We start from the raw sequence: 21224 nt of genomic DNA, 5'->3' as shown, positions 1-21224 counted from the left end.
CTATAGTTCTCTTATGTGAAAACTAGGCATTGATTTGTTTTAAATTGTCTCTGTTCTCATTTGCTCTCTTACCTTGGACCTTCATATCTCAACTCCACCACGTGATGGGTGTGTGAATTTAAGCAAGTAACTTAGTATCCTGTTGCCTCAATTTCCTCATCTATAAAGTGGGAATGCTAATAGTATCTACCTCATGGAGGTATAGAGACTTTTAAATTAGCTAATATATGTAAGGTTATTAGAACAGTGCCTGGAACATAGTAACCACTCAACAGATAGTAGCCAGAACTACAACGGCCATTGCTATTGTTATCGCATTGATGACATTATGCTAATATGATTTGTTGAGGAGAAGGTAGCAGGTACCACTTTGCCACCATAAGAGACATGCATGTCAGCAGGTGCACAATAAACTCCGAGAAAAAATGGACCTCAGCGTAGTTTCTAGAGTTCTGGGGATACCTCCTCCAGAGTAAAGATCTGGTTAGGATTCCTTGTACTTTATACCATAGAAAAAGGCAGGATGCTTCATCAACCTCTTGGGATTTTGAATTAAAAAACTGACTGCTTTTAGGTATGTTTCCCTGACTCATTTAGTAGGTGAATTAGGCTCACTTTGTGTGGTCTCTGGAAGAAGAGAAGGATGATTTGGGCCATAAGGAGAATAGCATCTTAATTGGCACTTATGACCTTGCAGCACCAGTGTTGCTACAGATAGATAGCATTGTGCCTACAGGTAGAATGATTTCTTGTTAGGATCCTGAAGATCTGCCAGAATACAAAGATAGAAAGCTACCTACGGGTAAAAGCTTATTCAACCATGTCACAGAATTTTGCCTTAGTGAAAAAGTAAAATTCTTATGTTTATCATTTATAATGAAATTTAGCCTAATCAAAAGAAAATAGCTAAATACCATCTGATGCAAGGGGGAGGTGATTTAATAACTTTTAAACTTCTGTTTGTTTTTCATTCTGCCACCCACATTTTCTCTAATACCCAAATCATTTAGCAAGCCAGAGCTTTGCCAATAGCATTTTATTTTCTTGTGGAAAGATGGAAGTTGTTAAGATATCGGTTGATTTTTCTTTTGTATGTGTGTGCTTTTGGCTTTTTGGAAAGTACAGTGTATTACAGAATATATTTAATATGAAAAAAATCCACTGACCTATAAAAAAAGAGTGAGAAATGGAAGGATGATCAGCTACTTGGAAGAAAATAGCAAGTGACCTCCACTTAGTCCTCATCATGAACTTGGGAATTTTGAAGTCGGTAATGTTTTTCTTCTTAACACAGAAGATGTTTCAAAAGTGTTTTTGAGGTACCAATGTCTTCCTAGGTCTGGAGATATAAAGGGAATTGCTGAAAACTTGCCATTGAACGTTCTTCCTTTGGTTGTGCAGTTTAAAAAGAGCCCTGATGTTGGTGATGTAGACTTTGTCTAACTTCCTTTGGCCTCCCAGGGGCATTTGTTCAGCAGATCACGGCAATGGTGGGGAGAGCAAAATTCCATAAGAAAGAAAAACATTGGTACTCTTTTCAATCACTCTCCCAGCATCCTGGGCTATGTAATGTGTGTAATTTTCTGTAAAGTCTATTTTTTTTCGCTGTTTCAATATAAATTGCAAGGTGGTTAGGTAACCCAAAAGTTATAAAATCTAAATTCTTCCAGAGAAGTCTCCAAACCAGACAAGGTAATTATAGACTTTTGATTTTTGTATTTTTTAAGTTGTGTACTTAAAAATCAATTGATGAAAGTAATGTTTCTATTACACATTAACCATAGTAGAGAATAATGCTAACAGAAATGTCTTTTAAGTGTTGCCATGTCAAGTATTTTGCTAGCACTTTACGTTTGTGAGCATATTCCTTTTTTTTTTAAATAAATTTATTTATTTTATTTATTTATTTTTGGCTGCATTTGGGTCTTCGTTGCTGCGCGCGGGCTTTCTCTAGTTGTGGCGAGCAGGGGCTACTCTTCGCTGTGGTGTGCAGGCTTCTCATTGCGGTGGCTTCTCTTGTTGTGGAGCACGGGCTCTAGGCACATGGTCTTCAGTAGCTGTGGCTCACGGGCTCTAGAGCACAGGCTCAGTAGTTGTGGCACACAGGCTTAGTTGCTCCGCAGCATGTGGGATCTTCCCAGACCAGGGCTCGAACCCGTGTCCCTTGCATTGGCAGGTGGATTTTTAACCACTGCACCACCAGGGAAGCCCAAGCATATTCCTTTAATACAGGTGTTTTTGTCCCATTTCACAGATATGGGGTTGCTCTCCACCACCACCAAAAATGCCTCTCTTTCTTGGAGCAGTACTTAAATCTTATGCTTACTTCATACTTCAGCCCAAATGCCCCCCCCTCCCACCCCCATTCACCTTCCTTAACTTACTCAATAACAATTTTTTGCAACAAACATTTATTGAGCACTTTTTATATGGCAGGCACTTTGCAAGGCAGACAGTATACTTGTGGGTGAAAAAAATTATCTTCCTAACCATGAAGTGCTTATAATTAATGCAGTGGACAAACACAAAAGTAAGCAAGCAAATGAATAAACAATTAAAATGACAATAAAGGGAATAAATTGTATCCAGTGGTCAAAGAAGGTGGCTGAGGAGATGAACTCCCCCTCCACTTATCATGACTATTTGGGACTTCTGGCAAATCAGTAAAAGCTATCCCTTGTTCAAGGTCTTTATTGACAAATACCATCTAATAATTATGATAAATATACAAATCAACAGTGACTAGCAATGTAAGCAGCACCCCCTAGGATCTGTAGTATAGAACCTACAAAACTCTATGTGCAAGCCTTGAGGGGATGGCAAATAAAACAAGGTGTCAAGGATGGGAGTGTGTCAGTCACTCAGAGAAGGCAGAGGAAGAATGTTCTGGATGGAAGAAAAAGCAGGTATGGCAACTTTGAGATAGGGAAGAACATATGCGTTTGAGAAACTGAAAACAGGTCAGTGTTAATAAGGAATAATAAATTGGAAAGAAATGATATTGGGGAAATAGGCAGGGCTAAATAAGAAACCGGGGCTTTACTTGAACTGCAGTGGTGCTTCACTGAGAGATTTTAAGCCAAGAACTGACATAATCAAATTTGGGTTTTGACTGGGGTGAATAAATGGGAGCAAGATGAGAAATGGGACCAAGCAAGGGCCATATTGCCGTAGTCCGGTCACAAGGTAAGAGTGGTCTGGATTAAATCTGGGCTCAACATAAGGGTACCTACTTGTCCGTCTCTACTCTCAAGGTAGGATCTCTAAGTTGTCAGGGACTGTATCGTACATACAAGACCTTCATCAGTTTTGGAACACCGGAGGTGTGAAATAAATACAAGAATAGGGAAGGAAGGACCTGACATGTCATCTCCTCTGGGCCACAGGTTAAGTTCTCCTGGAGCAGGCATTGAGATGGGGTCTTATACTAGGAATCAACACCTATGAAAGGAGGGGAGGAAAGCCAGAGGGGGCAGAGGGAAAAGGCAAGCTGCCACGCGAGCCCAACAAAACCCCAGCCCATTCCTTGAGGAGCGCTGTCACCTAACTACCTGAAGGAATAGAATAAGCAAAGGCACAGAGTCATGAAGGAAACATTCCTGTCTCTGGACCTTACACAATGTGATCATCTCTCCAGGTGCTTAGAAAAAGCATGGGCCACTGAAATAGATATAAGTCAAAATCCAGAATAATTATTAGAATGGGATTTGGCAATGGAAAATTGTGATCTCTCACCAGAGACTTCATTACATGAGTTCCCTGCTCTCAGCTTCCTCGTATGCAAAACTAGAGACTTGAAACAGATGGTCTTAAATGACCCGCCCGATTCTGAAATTCTGTGATTCTGAGTAAGAAAACCCAGTTCAGGAAACCCATTACAGCTGTCACTGTCCTGTTCCATTAGTCCAAATGCATCTAGACTCATCAAAATGGGTTTTGACTTGCAGGGACAAAATGTCTTCATTTAGAAGAGACGGGAAAGGCAGCCTTGCAAATTACACCATTTCTCCCACCTCCATTATGCTCCGAGCACCCGGCCAGTGCTGTTACAACCCAACAGCACGCGGCCAATTGGAGCAGAAAAGACAATAACCTTAATGGGAAGGAACTGGGAGCTGGGAGACGCCACAGATTGCATTAGGAGAAATGAAATAATATTTAATTTCCCTGGTCATAAATAATCTGTCTGCCCACATTATGAGCATATCAGAGTTGACAGGAAAAATATTCACCAACATGGGAAAAAAGGTCATTATTTTTTCATTATTAGTGGGTAATGAAGGTGTGGGTCTTTTTTTTTTTCTCTCTCTCTCTTCTGACAAATGGAACTGCAGTAGCAGAGGAGCTCAGAGTAGCTGGTAATCCTCACAATTTGTCAGCAACAGGCAGTAACAATGATTGCAAGGATGCCTCATTCATATTGGGAAGGTTGTTTATAGGCTTCAAAGTGCTCCTCCATTTATTCCCTCAGAAGCACCTCACTATGTGAAAAGGTGTTGTCATTTTAGAGATAAGGGCACTGAAGCTCAATGATTAAATCAATATGTTGGCGGGTTACCCAAAAAAGCAGTGACTTGAAAACTTCAGACTTTTTCTCAGTGCTTTCAAGTTTGGCTGTAACAGCAAACAACATGTACTATTTATTTTTAACATAATGCTTTTTTACTTAAAGAAATTTATTTTAAAGGATACTTTAAATAGCACCATCATAAATGGAAGGTCCAAATCCCTTGCCTAAAATAGAAGTAGTATAATAGTCCTCATTATTCATGGTAGTAATATTGTACAGTCTCCACAAACACAGATTAGCAAATGTTGAACCATTGCACCTAAGGGGAATACAGGGTTATGTTTCTGAGAACCTCTGGTCACACATCAACCAAGCAGTGCATAACCTTCGTATCTGTGAGTTTCTGCTTAAAGACACCTTATGTAATATATACTTGATTTAACATACATTATTGATTCATTACTATTGAATTCACAGCTAACAACACTGTAACTCATGTCTGAATGAAGCTTATCTAACACTTGCATTTTCCTAGGACACATTCTTGTGCCTTAGGAACACTAGATAGCACTTCAGCACTATGCTTAGGGGCCATTATAAACAGAAAAATCACTAACAAAAAACCCCCCACAAGAATGAGAAAAATGTGGCACTAAATAGACCATGATAAAGAACACTTGTTTGCAGTATGAGATCTGAGACAAGAAGGCAGAGTGTCACCTTGCTCAACCTTAGCTGAGAACATCCATGTGGGGTGACTCAGTTTTTTCCACCCCTCTGCACGTGTCCACAAATGACAGCAAAAATGCTGCAAGTATTGATTTTGGGGTTGCAAACACATTTTAGTGAGTAGGTGAATTCATAAATGTGAATTCTGCAAATAATGACGACCAACTATTGCTTTAACATTAAATCCAATGAAAACAGCTACATTTGATTGCATCTCAGATAGATATTCTTTTTGGTCCTAGACTCTCAGTATGAGGTTTGCTTTTCCTTTGTTAAAAAAAAGGAGGGTGAAATCAGGTGTTCAAGACCTATTAACCCCAAAATGGTAGTTTCTCCTTGACTTCATCTGAAGGATTGGAAGAGAATTAAAATGAAAATAATTTTCTCATCATGTGATTCATTTTTTCTTAGGGCTGGGTTTAGGTACCACGTGTAATCATATTGAGAACATTTTCAATCATCCTAAGTATTACCTACAAACATTTAGAAGACACCCAAGGTACAAATTCACCTTTTGGGAAGCACTGTGTTAGAATATGAAAATCACCCAGATGTCCTGACCCTCAGCTTTCCTCGCAATATAGTGGTAGGAAAAACAGCCTCAACAGTCTCTAGCCCAGGAGGACGAAGCCAACTCACCTATAAGGACAGCTCATTGGACTGCTGAGTTTGCTTTGCATTCTACATAGTTTCTGAGAGAAACTCTACTTATGAGATGTGCAGAAGACTGAAGCAAATCATTGGAGTTCCACAGATTGACCCTGTCTCCCCTATATGTCTACAAATTTTTTCATTGCTTCAAAAAATCCAGAGAGAGAAACATTGCTCCCCTTTCAAAATGTGCTTCAGAGTCATTTCATTCCCTTGTTCTCTTTGGCTGAGTTTAAGAGGTAAGTCTGAACTCAGAGGGAAAAAGCCATCCTTTACTATCAACGTCTCTGTTGGTGGGACGGGACCTTCTCTGGACTTGATTCTTGTATCAGAGCCCAGGCATAGGTTTTCCTTTCTCTTAGACAGATTTACCCAAAACTGCTTGATGTTAGCAACTTGTATAACACACATAGCAAATACTTATTACATTTGTACAGACAGTACGAATGAACGAGAAAATGAGATTTGAAGTGTTAGTTATAATAAACAGAGCCACACTGTCTTATTGACTTTTTATGATCAACATTGCTCGTGTGGAAAAAAAGAAAATTAACTAAAGCTTAAAAAAATGGATTCCAGGTTCAGATTTGCCAAGTATTGAGGGTCCAAGCAAGTCACTTTGCCTCATAACCGTGGACTTTTCCAGTCCCATGTGCCAAGTCAGAGTGGTTCACTGCAGACATCCAGGTTTGTTAAGGTATCTGGTTCTGCCAATTATCACATGGGTGGCAAAGAGAAATGCCTTCATTTCTCTTTGTTTTGTATTTATAAAATAAGAAGAATAATAATGACTTTAGAGGATCATTGTATTAAATGAATTTTTTTAGGTCCAGTGAGAGCACAGGGCACCTAGGAAACCATTATTCCATGAGAGATTCCTTTTAATCTAAGCCTCAGATATATTATTATTATTAATAAGAAAAAGAAAATTTTAACATTTGAAAAAAACTGGTATAATAAAATGATAAGGAACAAAGCTATAGCAGCAGACAGGCTTGGGTTCCAGTTCCTCTTCTGCTACCTATTATCCTTGAACTTGAGGAAACTATATAAACCTCTCCAAATCTCAGGTTCCCCTTTCCATTTATAAAATTATTACAACATAGACTTCCCAAGAAGTTGTGAGGATTAAAGTACACAGTGCCTGGAACTATGTGAGGGATCATTAAATGGTATGTTTTTGTTTTACTTATTTATTTAATTTATTATGTTTCTCTTAGGGTTTGAGGGATGTGATATCAAGAAATCTTAATCTAGAGAAATACTGCATGCTTTGTGAAGTCTTAAGAGCACCAACTGTTAAAACAAGCTAAAACTTGGCAGTCAGAGAATCAGAAACCCTTCGTGTTGAAAAGGACCTTGGTGATCATCTATCCCATTCTGTATTGTGCATCAATGACCATAAAGACACTCCAGGTGAATATTTGCCTTGCTTCTGTTTCAATGCCTCCAATCAATCGGGAAGACACTACTCTAGTGAGGCAGCCCATCCAATTGTCTTGAATCTTCATTTGTGAAGAAGTTCATAATTATATCAGGGGAATTCGGTCACCATATCACTTTCACCCATAGGTCCTGGTTCTCCTGCTAGATACAAACAGCACCTCTAAATACTATGAAAGGACTTGAAGACTCTTGCCCTATCCTGTGGCAGTTATGAGTTAGGGGCTAGGCGTTTGGTCCAAGGGACATTGGTTAAAACAAATGCATCCTCTAATCTCTGTGTGATGTAAAAACTAGTTAGCTCACTCAGTTTTATCAGTTTTACAACAGGGATATGCATACGTGTGTACACACACACACACACACACACACACACCCCTCAGACCAAGTTGTGAGATTTAAATGAAATAGCAAAAAGTTCCTAACACAGTGCCTGGGACAAAACAAGCATTTACTGCTTTCAACAGAGTGTGCTGCTTTTCACACTGCAGTTCTCCAGGGATTGCTTTAACAGCTTTAAATACTTCTGCTTTCATCTCACCTCTGGGGCCTGAAGATCATTCTCAAGGTGAGAAGAGGGTGGACTAGGGAGTGGAAATGTGTCCCCAGGTCAGTAGGAAGTACTGTCTCTTCCTGGAGGCAAGTAGCTCTCACAGGTGTGGCTCCAATGACTGGTGTCTACTACCAACTCACTGACCCTCACTGCCTCTGGCCTTTATGCCTGAACAACCCACAGTACCCTTACCCCAAGGGGAGGAGGCACCAGACAACAAGACTTCTGGTCATGTCTTTTTCCTCTCTGATATCCCCCTTGAGACCCTCCATCCACGGCCTCTGGATGCCTCTAATGCCTCTGCGTCTCCTCTCCATCAGCAATCCTGCCCCAAGTAAAGCATCATTGGCTTGCCCTCCAGATTGTCTAACAGCTGCTCCTAATAAGTACCCAAGCAGCTGAATTTCTGTAGGAAATGAAGCACAGCCAGGGGCTGGCTGTGGTTACTAGAGAAAGATAAAGACACTCACAAAGTCCTTCAGTGGAAACTCTGAGGGAGAATTCTGGAGTTCAGCAGGGGAGGGAAGGCAACAGGATAAAGGAATGGAGGTCAGATTCAAGGAGTAAAAGATCAGAGACCTATATGGTAATGTTGAAACATTCTGAACATCAGATTAAAGAAAATACAGATTTGTGGATTTCAAAACAAAGGAAAATTATCATGGATAAAGAGCGATATTACATAATGATAAAGAAGTCAATTCCTCAAGAAGAAATAACAATCCTAAAAGTGTATGCACCTAACAACAGAGCCAAGTACAAATAAGAGTCAAAATACATGAGGCAAATACTGATATAATTGAAAGGAATAAGAGACATATCCACTATTATTATTGAAAAATTCAGTACTGAAAATTCAATACTGATTTTTTTTAGTAATTGGTAGATCAAGTAGGTAGAAAATCAGTAAGGATATAGTTGACCTGGACAGCAATATCCATCAACTTTATCTAACTGACATTTATAGAATATTCTTTTAACAACAGCAGACTACATATTCTTCTCAAGCTCACAAGGAATATTCACCAAGATAGACCACATTCTAGGCCATAAAACACACATCAAGCAATTTTTTTTGCTTTTATTATATGATTCCATTTATATTGAATTCTTTTACATGCAAATTAATTTATATTGCCAGAAATTTAATCAGTAGTTGTTCAGAGAAGAAGGTATTACAAAGAGGCATGAAGAAACTTTTGGGGAGAAGAGAGATATGCACACTATCTTGATTGTGGTGATGGTTTCACAGGTATATGCTTATGTCTAAATTTTCAGAACAAACCATTTAACTATTTGCAATTTTATTTTATGTAATTATATATCAATAAACATGCAATAATTTTTTGAAAATACAAATTTAAAGTTTAACAAGTTTTTCTTTGTGGGAATTTTTAGAACTTATATGTTTTGGAAATGCTATGTATTTTTAGAGTTGATATGTATCAATATGAATAGCAACTCTTTAAGCAGATGACTATTACATAGATTATTTTCCAAACAATATTGAAATTATTTTTTTTTTCATGAAATGTTTCACCAGACTGCATCCTTGGAACTGTGGAAAACACTACATAGCAATGGTACCAAATATCACTATTAGTCTTCTAGTGCCATATAGCGGCTAAAACGGACACCAAGGGATGATCGACCCTGCACCACATCCCATTCGACAGTGCAGTGGAAAGGGAGAAATTGACCTGACTAGAGATTACATTTTTAGCTCCCTTAGTTGGAGTCATAGTACAAGTTCTTGCAATTGGTGTGTAAGCAGAAGAGATGTGTATCTTATCCATGAAAAAGTGGTTAATAAGTATCCTTTCTCCACATTTTCTTTCCCAATCTCTTGGCTGAAAGAGAAGGCCTCTGGGACCCTAGAATATGACAAAGTCTTAATCTCTGAATTGTAAGTCTTAACTTGAGTGAGAAATAAATTCTCTAAAGATTTGGAGTTAGTTACAGCTATGAATACTACCATAAACAATATAAACGTTTGATCAGTGAAATTATGTAGTGCTCACTGCTCAACTTCTCTTGATCCTTGGAGAATTTCGTAAAGGCTCTGTTACCAAAAACTGCTATGCAAGATACTTTTCACTCTGCATACTTTGTGTACCTTATTTTCCTCAGTATTCAATATCAGAGTTTAAAAGATAAAAAATGTGATATGCATCCCCCAATAAGCTTTGCTAGCTTAAATTCAAATCAAATAATTCCTTTATTTATAGCCATCATGAAAAGATAAATTGAACTCAAATCCAGCTTGATTCTGTCATTATTTTTGACATTGATTTTATACCTTTCATCAAATGCCCCTCAAAGCTATCTAGACTAAGATATACCTTTAAACAAATACACATTGTGCAAGACATCCATTACAATAATATTCCAGTTAGCAACATAAATGTTAATCTATGTTTTAATATGGTCCTGAATATTTTCCTGGAAAAAGTTTTTTACTTTGCATTATGGAATAACTCAGTTCACCGTTAATGAAAGTTTGATAATTGCTGACTCAATATTTGTTTCTGTAATTGTTAGGAGACTTAATGTTCATAATAAGGTTTTAGGAATTATATATTTGTAAATATAAATAAATGTGCCATTCATAAATTTGAATTCTTATACTCCAAGTTCTCACCATACTATACAACTTGAACTCTAAGGCCAAATTTCTATTAATTTTCAAAGAAAACACATTTTAATTTTGCTTTTGGTAAATGTAATATTGTAAGTTCATATTCTGAAGCCCAAATTAAAACCGACACATATAGAAATAATTTCGAAAGGGACTATTCTTTTTTTTTTTTTTTTTCCCATCTTGCCACTAGGTTCTTCATGACCTTTTTTTCCCCCCCCTTAGATTCCATATATATGTGTTAGCATACTGTATTTGTTTTTCTCTTTCTGACTTACTTCACTCTGTATGACAGACTCTAGGTCCATCCACCTCACTACAAATAACTCCATTTCCTTTCTTTTTATGGCTGAGTAATATTCCATTGTATATATGTACCACATCTTCTTTATCCATTCATCTGATGATGGACATTTAGGTTGCTTCCATGTCCTGGCTATTGTTAATAGAGCTGCAATGAACATTTTGGTACATGAGTCTTTTTGAATTATGGTTTTCTCAGGGTATATGCCCAGTAGTGGGATTGCTGGGTCGTATGGTAGTTCTATTTGTAGTTTTTTAAGGAACCTCCATACTGTTCTCCATAGTGGCTGTATCAATTTACATTCCCACCAACAGTGCAAGAGTGTTCCCTTTTCTCCACACCCTCTCCAGCATTTATTGTTTCTAGATTTTTTGATCATGGCCATTCAAAAGGGACTATTCTTTTTAAAAATTCGTACTTGCTTTAAAGATATCAGACAGAGTTCAATTGTTAAAAAAGACATATAGGATCTAAAATGACAATGCTTAAAAATCTGATGTTATTGCAGGAAAAAGGCACAATGTAGCAAAGACCAAAGGCTGCCTCACAGCAAAGGATTCAGAGGCCACAGTTGAGTTCCTGTCACCCTCCTTCTGTAAGGGCTATGCTCAGGCAAGATTCCCATTTTGGATCAGAAACCACCACCAAGTGTATGCACTGAACACCTCAGAATCAAGATGCCCAACATGGAGTATTTGATGTTTATCTGATACATGAATACTCTTAAGGAGCCTCATTTACATTGTTCTCAGATCTCCCCTTCTGTTTATTTCAACCCAATCAAAATTCCAAAAGACACACTCAGTATAACCTACAATTGAAAGCAGAGAACTTTAACAGATCTCTCTTCATGGTACAAACATTATGCCCATATATTGTTATAGGAAAACCAACACAATAATGGACTTAAACGCTTGACTTTCTTGTAGGGTAAATTCTAGATTCTTTAAATTGGTAAATCAGTCCATTCACAGTCTGAATCCAGTCTTTTTTTCTACAAATGCAAATTCAGATCCAAACAAATTAAAATTTTCATCACTGTATTATCAAATTTGTAATTCAGCCAAAAAAACTTTTTCTTCTTCACATGAGCCACACAGAGGATTGTTCACCTCATGGACTCCTACTCACTCTTTATACAGCAGGTTCTTATTAGTCGTCAATATTATACACATCAGTGTATACATGTCAATCCCAATCGCCCAATTCAGCACATCACCACCCCCACCCCCCTGTGGCTTTCCCCCCGTGGTGTCCATACGTTTGTTCTCTACATCTGTGTCTCAGCTTCTGCCCTGCAAACCAGTTCATCTGTACCGTTTTTCTAGGTTCCACATACATGTGTTAATATACGATATTTGTTTTTCTCTTTCTGACTTACTTCACTCTGTATGACAGTCTCTAGATCCATCCACGTCTCAACAAATGACTCAATTTCGTTCCTTCTTATGGCTGAGTAATATTCCATTGTATATATGTACCACATCTTCTTTATCCATTCCTCTGTCGATGGGCATTTAGGTTGCTTCCATGACCTGGCTATTGTAAATAGTGCTGCAATGAACATTGGGGTGCATGTGTGTTTTTGAATTATGGTTTTCTCTGGGAATATGCCCAGTAGTGGGATTGCTGGATCATATGGTATTTCTATTTGTAGTTTTTTAAGGAACCTCCATACTGTTCTCCATAGTGGCTGTATCAATTTACATTCCCACCAACAGTGCAAGAGGGTTCCCTTGTCTCCACATCCTCTCCAGCATTTGTTGTTTGTAGATTTTCTGATGATGCCCATTCTAACTGGTGTGAGGTGATATCTCATTGTACTTTTGATTTGCATTTCTCTAATAATTAGTGATGTTGAGCAGCTTTTCATGTGCTTCTTGGCCATTTGTATGTCTTCTTTGGAGAAACGTCGATTTAGGCCTTCTGCCCAATTTTGGATTGGGTTGTTTGTTTTTTTAATATTGAGCTGCATGAGCTGTTTATATATTTTGGAGATTAATCCTTTGTCCATTGATTCGTTTGCAAATACTTTCTCCCATTCTGAGGGTTGTCTTTTCGTCTTGTTTATGGTTTCCTTTGCTGTGAAAAAGCTTTTAAGTTTCATTAGGTCCCATTTGTTTATTTTTGTTTTTATTTCCATTACTCTAGGAGGTGGATCAAAAAAGATCTTCCTATGATTTATGTGAAACAGTTTTCTTCCTATGTTTTCCTGTAAGAGTTTTATAGTGTCTGGTCTTACATTTAGGTCTCTAATCCATTTGGAGTTTATTTTTGTGTATGGTGTTAGGGAGTGTTCTAATTTCATTCTTTTACATGTAGCTGTCCAGTTTTCCCAGCACCACTTATTGAAGAGACTGTCTTTTCTCCATTGTATATCCTTGCCTCCTTTGTCATTGATTAGTTGACCATAGGTGCGTGGGTTTATCTCTGGGCTTTCTATCTTGTTCCATTGATCTGTTTCTGTTTTTGTGCCAGTACCATATTGTCTTGATTACTGTAGCTCTGTAGTATAGTCTGAAGTCAGGGAGTCTGATTCCTCCAGCTCCATTTTTTTCCCTCAAGACTGCTTTGGCTATTTGGGGTCTTTTGTGTCTCCATAGAAATTTTAAGACTTTTTGTCTAGTTCAGTAAAAAATGCCATTGGTAATTTGATAGGGATTGCATTGAATCTGTAGATTGCTTTGGGTAGTATAGTCATTTTCACAATATTGATTCTACCAATCCAAGAACATGGTATATCTCTCCATCTGTTGGTATCATCTTTAATTTCTTTCATCAGTGTCTTACAGTTTTCTGCATACAGGTCTTTTGTCTCCCTAGGTAGGTTTATTCCTAGGTATTTTATTCTTTTTGTTGCAGTGGTAAATGGGAGTGTTTCCTTAATTTCTCTTTCAGATTTTTCATCATTAGTGTATAGGAATGCAAGAGATTTCTGTGCATTAATTTTGTATCCTGCAACTTTACCAAATTCATTGATTAGCTCTAGTAGTTTTCTGGTGGCATCTTTAGGATTCTCTATGTATAGTATCATGTCATCTGCAAACAGTGACAGTTTTACTTCTTCTTTTCCAATTTGTATTCCTTTTATTTCTTTTTCTTCTCTGATTGCCATGGCTAGGACTTCCAAAACTATGTTGAATAATAGTGGTGAGAGTGAACATCCTTGTCTTGTTCCTGATCTTAGAGGAAATGCTTTCAGTTTTTCACCATTGAGAATGATGTTTGCTGTGGGTTTGTCATATATTGCCTTTATTATGTTGAGGTAGGTTCCCTCTATGCCCAAGATAGACCACATTCTAGGCCATACAACACACATCAAACAATTTTTTTAAGAATAGAAACTATACAAAGCATGCTCTCAGATGACAATGGAGTTAAATTAAAAAATCAGTAACTGAAAGACAGATGAGATATGCCCAGATATTTTGAGTTTAAACAGCATTCTTCTACATAGTACATTGGTCAAAGTCACAGGAGAAAATTTAAAACATATTTTGAACTAAATAAAAATGGAAATACAACCGATTAAAATTTGTGGGATACAGTGAAAACCATGTTAAGAGTGAAATTTCTAGCACTAAATATATATTTTAGAAAAGAAGAAAGGTGTAAGATCATTAACACAGCTTCCACCTCAGAAAAGTAGAGAAGAGCAAAGTAAGTCTAAAACAAGAAGAATAAAGTAATGAATAAAAACCAGAGCAGAAATCTATGAATTTAAAAACAGGAAAACAATAGAGAAAATCAATGCAACCAAAAACTATCTATTTGAAAAGGTCAACAAAACTGATAAAAATCTGGACAGGCTAACTGAAAAAAGAAGGCACAAATTATGAAGAGATCAGAAATATAAGTGGAGTACTGATCTCTTGTACTACTGATACCTTGGACATTGAAAGAATAATAAAGGAATTGAAAAACCATATGCCCACAAATTTGGGCATAGATGAAATTGACCATGTCCTTGAAAGAGTCAAAATACCAAAACTCTTTTTTTTTTTAATTGAGGTAACATTGATTTACAACATTATATAAGTTTCACATGTACAACATTTTATTTCTACTTCTGTATACCCTACCACAGGCTCATCACCAAAATTTTATTTCCAATCAATCACCATATGTTTGATTCCCCTTTATCAATTTGCCCTCCCCCCTACTCCTTCCCCTCTGGTAACCACTACTCTGTTCTCTGTATCTACATGTTTGTTTTCATTTGATTAAAGAAAGATTAATAATATGAATATAACTACATATATTTAAAAATTCAATCAATAATTAATAGATATTCAAAAAACATCACCAGTCCAAGCTGGTTTTACAGATGAATTCTACCAAACATTAATACACACACACACACACACACACACAAAATCTCTTGTTGAAAATAGAAGCAGAGGGAACATTTTTTAACGCATTCTATGAGATTAGCATTATCCTAATAAGAAAACCAGGTAAGACATTATAAGAAAGAAAAACTACAGTACAATATCCCTCATGAACATAAATGAAAAAATCCTCAACAAAAAACACAGAACAAAATCGAGCAATGTATATGAAAACTGAAATTATACCACCACATAGGATTTATCCCAGGTATGCAAGGCTGGTCCCAAAACCAATCAATGTAATCCACTAATCAGCAAGCAAAGAAGAAAAGTCACATGACTGCATCGATTAATGAAGAAAAATCATCTGACAAAATCCAAAACCTCATGATGGTAAAAACTCTCCGCAAACTGAGATTATCATAGAAGGGAGATTCTTCAACTCGATAAAGAATATCTACAGAAACAAAACAAAACAAAACAAAACAGCCAAGGCTCAAATCATACTAAATGATCAAAAACTGAACACTTTCCCCTAAGATCAGAACAAAGCAAGGATGTTGTCATATTTAGTGCAAGTACCACTATATCCCAAAATATAGTTCATCTGTTGGCCTTGTCTGTGGTATCAGTTTTTCAATGAAAATCTATAATTTTGATATAAGATTTCATACTTTTTCCCAAAGCCTTATAGTTTATATATTTGGGGTCATATTTCTGCCACAAGGTCATAATTCTCTGCTACTGTGACCTATTGGTTATACAATATTTTTTCTTTTATATATAAGTCCTTGATCCATCCTGTGAAAGGCAGAACTTTAACATTATTTTTCCCCATACAGTGATCCAGTTTTCCCAGGACCATCTATTAAATAATTTGTTTTTTCTTCACTGGTTTGTAGTACTATCTCCATCATATACTAAGTTGCTACATATAGATGGGACAGGTTTTAAACTCTTTACGCACTTTATCAAGAATCTTTGAATTATTTCCCTTTAGTCTGTTTGACCATTGCTATTTAAATCCATCACTTTTATTACTATGATTTTGTCTTCATGTCTGATAAGAATAACCCCCCCTTTGCTCTTTTGCAAAATTCACTTAGGTCTCTGTGAGATTTTTATTTTCCCGTGTGCATTTTAGAAAATTTGTCAGCCTACAAAAATGTTAAATGTTAAACTTTCCAGGTGTTTCAGGATTGAAGACAACTTTGCAAATGCCATTCAGCATCTCAAGTGCTTGGCAAAACGGGATAACATGTAGGAGGCACTTGCCATGGTCCAGACACTGTGCAAAATGCTTTTCATGCTTTATTGCATGTATTTTTCACAGAAACTCCATGATGACTGTATGCTATTAGCCTGGTTTTATCAAGGACATATAGAAAAGTTAAGGGACTTTGCCAAGGTCACCTTATTAGAAAGCATCACACTTGGGATTCAACCCAGTCAGTTCAACTTTATTTAGAGCAAGCTCTTAGCCATATATTGTTTTGTAGGTAATTAAACCTTAATTGGAACTTGAAACCCTGTAGAGTAGGGTCCATTTCCTCCAGGAAGCGAGTCATCAACACTTCCACATTCTTTTATCCCTAATGGAAGCCACAGGTTCCTTCTTGGGACTCACCTGACTCTTTATCTATATTGCTCTCTGGTGGAATAAAAGTCGAAAATCTCTTTGGGGCCATTTATTCACAGAATGAAGTGTGGAAATGCTTATTTACATGAGAGCTTTGGGATAAATAGGATAGATAAGATAAACCCCCCTAGAGTTGGGTCAGCTCTGCTTGAGTTTGATATGTAATTTACTGGGAGGAGTATTAACATTTAAACTGCATAGGTAGTGAGAGTGTTAGAGGGAAGAAGAAACGATTGTCCCAAGCAAAATAGTTTATTCATCATTAGGAATTTGATCATTGCTAGTTATAGATGTGCTCCTCTGTACCCTATCCCTAGCCCAGGGAGGACAACCACTTATCCTCCTAAATCCCACACCTGCTTGAATGTTTGACTTCAGATGACACCATTGTGTCCAAATGGGGATATTACTCTTGTGTCCCATTCCCTTTTCCTAGTCTCTGTGGAGCTACACTATAGACTTTGGCCTGGTAGCAATAATAGTTGACATGCTCATTAATTAAAAATTAGTCTTTCATTTCTATAACATCCAGTGTCAACAAAGTATTTCATTATTTTCACTAAGCTCTCAAAGGAAAAATAAAAAGATTAAGTGGCTAAAGTTAGGACACATAAAGTCTTAAATGGTCTCATTTCAGCAGCCCACCAATTCATGTGTTGACTCCTAACATAATAAAACATATGTTTATTTGTGTCCAAGTCTTATCTTCTCCAAGACTGTGAGCTGCATCTGTGCCTGTTGAGGTTTGTCTCCACTTTGTACATGATCATTTAGCTCTAATTCAGCCTTCCTGACATCTCAAGAGGAATACAAATGAAATGAGAAATTTTTCATTAACTATCATAACATCAATATTAATATTATAAAATAAACTAATTAATATTATAATAGTAATAGAATAGAATAAAATGTTAAGTGAAATGAGTAGGATGTAAACCTGTAATAAAATAAAATAAAGTAACTGTGTGTCTATATATGTGTGTATATATATATGTATTTCTAAAATATGACTAACTATATAGCAAAAAGTCCAGATAGAAATACTTCAAAATAAAATAAAATAGTGGCTCTTTCTGGTGAGTAAAGTCATAGTGACTTTAACTTATTTTTTATACTTTTCTTTATTTTCCAAAATTTGTACGTTGAACATTGAGGTAGAAATGGTCAGCTGTTCACCAAAATATATGCTCTCCTTCCAGAGTGCAGAGTTTGCTAAGAAAAGGCTACTGAACAGGAATTACAGTTTTGAAGCCCTGTGTGTCTCGGTAGGACCATATAACTCCCTGCTTGCTTATGGACTTCAAGAGGATGGGACACATGTCACATGAGTCCCAAGGTAGAGAAGCAGGTATGAATTTTCCATGCATTATTTCCCTCAGAGGGGATTCTGAGGTCCTAAAAGATGTCAGAGACACACAAGGAAAAGAACCATGTCTCTAAATTACCACCTGCCTGCCAAACAGGAACATGTTTGCAGATTATCTAGGCAAAAAATAAGCTTCTATTGTTAATCATCTTCCTTTCCCTGAATTCTCCTAAGAAAATAACCTTTAAAAAAAAAAAGATTTCCAGACAGGTAGTTTTTAGGGAGTTGATCCAGGGAGCAAGAGTGAGAGGTTAGTGAAGTGAGTCAGAGAAAGAGGAAAAGGGAATACAAAGATGCATTATTGATTCGCCCATCATGGCAGACAGCTGGTGCTTCATTCCACCAGGCCTTCTGAGAAAGCTTATGTTACTACATTCATCTCAGAATTATCTACCTATGGTAGAGGAGGAGGCCTTTCTATATCTTTTCCCAGCTCCCACTGGTCAAGAGTTGATCTTTGGGCATTAACTCTGGTTTCCAGCTTGCATAAGATGGCATGCAAAATATTTCATGTAGGTGTCCCTTGATGTGTAGTCACAGAAGCCCTGGGGCAAAAAGATAGAGGTGCCTAATGCATGTCTGGGACAAGAAACTGCTAGGTTACATCTGAATTAAGCCATTCACCACTGACATGCTGGTGTAAGAGGTGAGGTCCAAAGGATTTGCAGTGATGTACAAGAGGTGTTTGGTAGTTAGTGAAAATGTGTGATAGTATCTAACCTGAATAAGCATATATTAACATTGTAATCAGAGAACCTCACACACACACACACACACACACACACACACTTTTGTTTGGTTTTGTAAAGTAGCTCATTATCCCTATGACACTTAACTCTTTTGGTTCACGTTAGAAGCACAGTCGTCAAGCAAGACATGCTTGGCATCTCAGACTCTTGCTTCCTTCCTTTCTCAACTCTTCAGCCACCAAACCAGTCAATTTCACCTCCTAAACAATATTTGGAATGGCCCTGCTTCCACATCAGTTGCTCCTGCTTTAGTTGGGGTCTTTATCCACACATGGCTCAAATATTGCTAGAGTCTCGATCTACCCCATTTGTTGTTTACATCTAAAACTAAATTGGGATTGGTAAATCCTACATAAAACGTATTTCAAGGACTCCCAGTGGTCATAAAATCTAAGCTCCTTATTAGAAATTCTGCATGCTTCATAATTCAACCCCATCCCACATCTCTAACCCTATCTCAGTCAGGCCCTAGGCTATACCTGGCACTTGAGGCAGACAATAGAAATACAGCTGACCCTTGAACAAGGCGAAAGTTAGGGGCCCCCTACCCTCTGCTCAGTGGAAAATCCATGCATAACTTACACTTGGTCCTCTGATACAGCAGTTCCTCTGCATCTATGATCCAACCAACTGCAGGTTGTGTACTATAGTATTATCTACTGTTGAAAACAATTGGTATATAAGTGGACCCACACAGTTCAAACCTGAATTGTTCAAGAGTCAGTTATACTTAGGAAACCCCAAGTCCTTTTATGCCACTCTGATTTTGTACATGCCTCTTTCTACTGGAAATACTTTCCCACTTTTTTACCTAGAGCAGGAGTTGGTCAACCACAGCACTCAGCCAATCAATCCTATCACCCAAGAGCTAAGGATGTATCTTACATTTTTAAATGATTGAAACAATTTTTTTTTAAAAAGATAATATTCTGTGACACATGAAAATGATATGAAATTCAAATTTAATTGCCATCAAAACAGGTCTTTCTGGAACACATCCACACTTGCTTATTCGTTTACATGTTCTTGAGGGCTGCATTTGTGCTATCAAGGCAGAGCTGAGTAGTTGTCACAGTGACCTGTGGCCCACAAAGCCTACAGTATTTACTACCGGTCTTTTTACAGAAAACATCTGCTAAGAACCTCTACCCTTCCTTCGAATCCTGCCCATGGAGGGGCATTCCACATCTTTACCCCTTCAACATCAAGTTCTTATCTCCCACCTAACGTGAACTGTGCATTTATATATATCTTCTTCTCACTGCTATCCCATTACCTTCTTGGGAACCAAGCTTATGTCTCATTTATCTCTGATTATCTCCTGGCCACCAAGATGGTGCCAGGTACACAGCACGGGCTCAGTCAACAACGTTTGAATTTGTCAAGTTCCAAGCTCTGATTTTATGTATTTTATATATATTTTTAATTGAAGTATAGTTGATTTAAACTACTGTGTTTGTTTCAGGTGTACAGCAAAGTGTTTGTTATAAATATATATTTTTCAGATTATATTCCATTATAGGTTATTACAAGCCCTACTTTTAGCTACCAGGCTTCCTTTTCTGGACCTTGGTGGTTGAGAGCATGGGCTCTGGATTTGGATTGCCTGAGTTTGATGCTGGGCCTACCAGGTAAAGCTGGGCAACCTTAGGCAACCGTGGGCTAGTTACTTTAACCCTCTCCCGACCCTTGTCTCAGAACTAAGAATAGTAACTGCATTGCAGGCTTGTTGAGAGAATTACATGCAGTATATGCAAAGTGCTAAGCACAGCGTTAGCACATAGTACACTTTCAGTTAATATTCGCTATTATGATGATGAGTGAGTATTTCCCAAAGCCTGAATGAAGCCCTGAGATCTCCTGGGAGACATCACTGACCCAACAATATTCCCTGTATACACAGCTCCATGGCTTTACTTGTTTTTAAGCTAGTTTAACGTGCTCATTTGCTGTTAAATAAAATGGTGTGTTTGCTGAGGCAAGGGGAAAGATAAACTTGAAAAAAAAGTATCTTTCCATTTTATCCAAGAATCTCTCTCAATCTTGTTTTGCTTACATCTATCTACTTCCTGCTGGGTTTGTTTTCCTTGCCTCTCCATGTTCCTTTCTGCTGGCTATCTATGTCTCTCACTGCTTTCCCAACTTGCTTGATTACTTTGTTTTGCTTTTTCACCCCCTTCAGCCTAACTTCATTCCTTCCCACCCCGGGCCCTTGCTTTTACTACTTTCTCAATATTTTTTTGCCTCTCTCCTCTGCCTTATTTTTTCTTTAATTTTTATCTCTCCCCTTCTATTTCTCTTTATCACCTGT

The 21224-nt window shown here is 37.5% G+C and overlaps 2 long non-coding RNA genes across 2 annotated transcripts in view; one reads left to right on the top strand and one right to left on the bottom strand.

Moving 5' to 3' along the window:
• LOC309633449 overlaps positions 1-21224 on the bottom strand; it is a 213935-nt gene that overhangs the window by 79958 nt on the left and 112753 nt on the right. The window lies entirely within an intron of this gene.
• LOC309633452 overlaps positions 1-21224 on the top strand; it is a 589090-nt gene that overhangs the window by 567163 nt on the left and 703 nt on the right. The gene's annotated exons all lie outside the window — the stretch shown is intronic.

The sequence above is a fragment of the Balaenoptera borealis genome (genome assembly GCF_965194805.1).
Source record: "Balaenoptera borealis genome assembly, chromosome: 8".
NCBI lineage: Eukaryota > Metazoa > Chordata > Mammalia > Artiodactyla > Balaenopteridae > Balaenoptera > Balaenoptera borealis.
The sequence above is the reverse complement of the archived record's forward strand: the minus strand, read 5'-3'. Positions and strand labels throughout refer to the sequence as shown.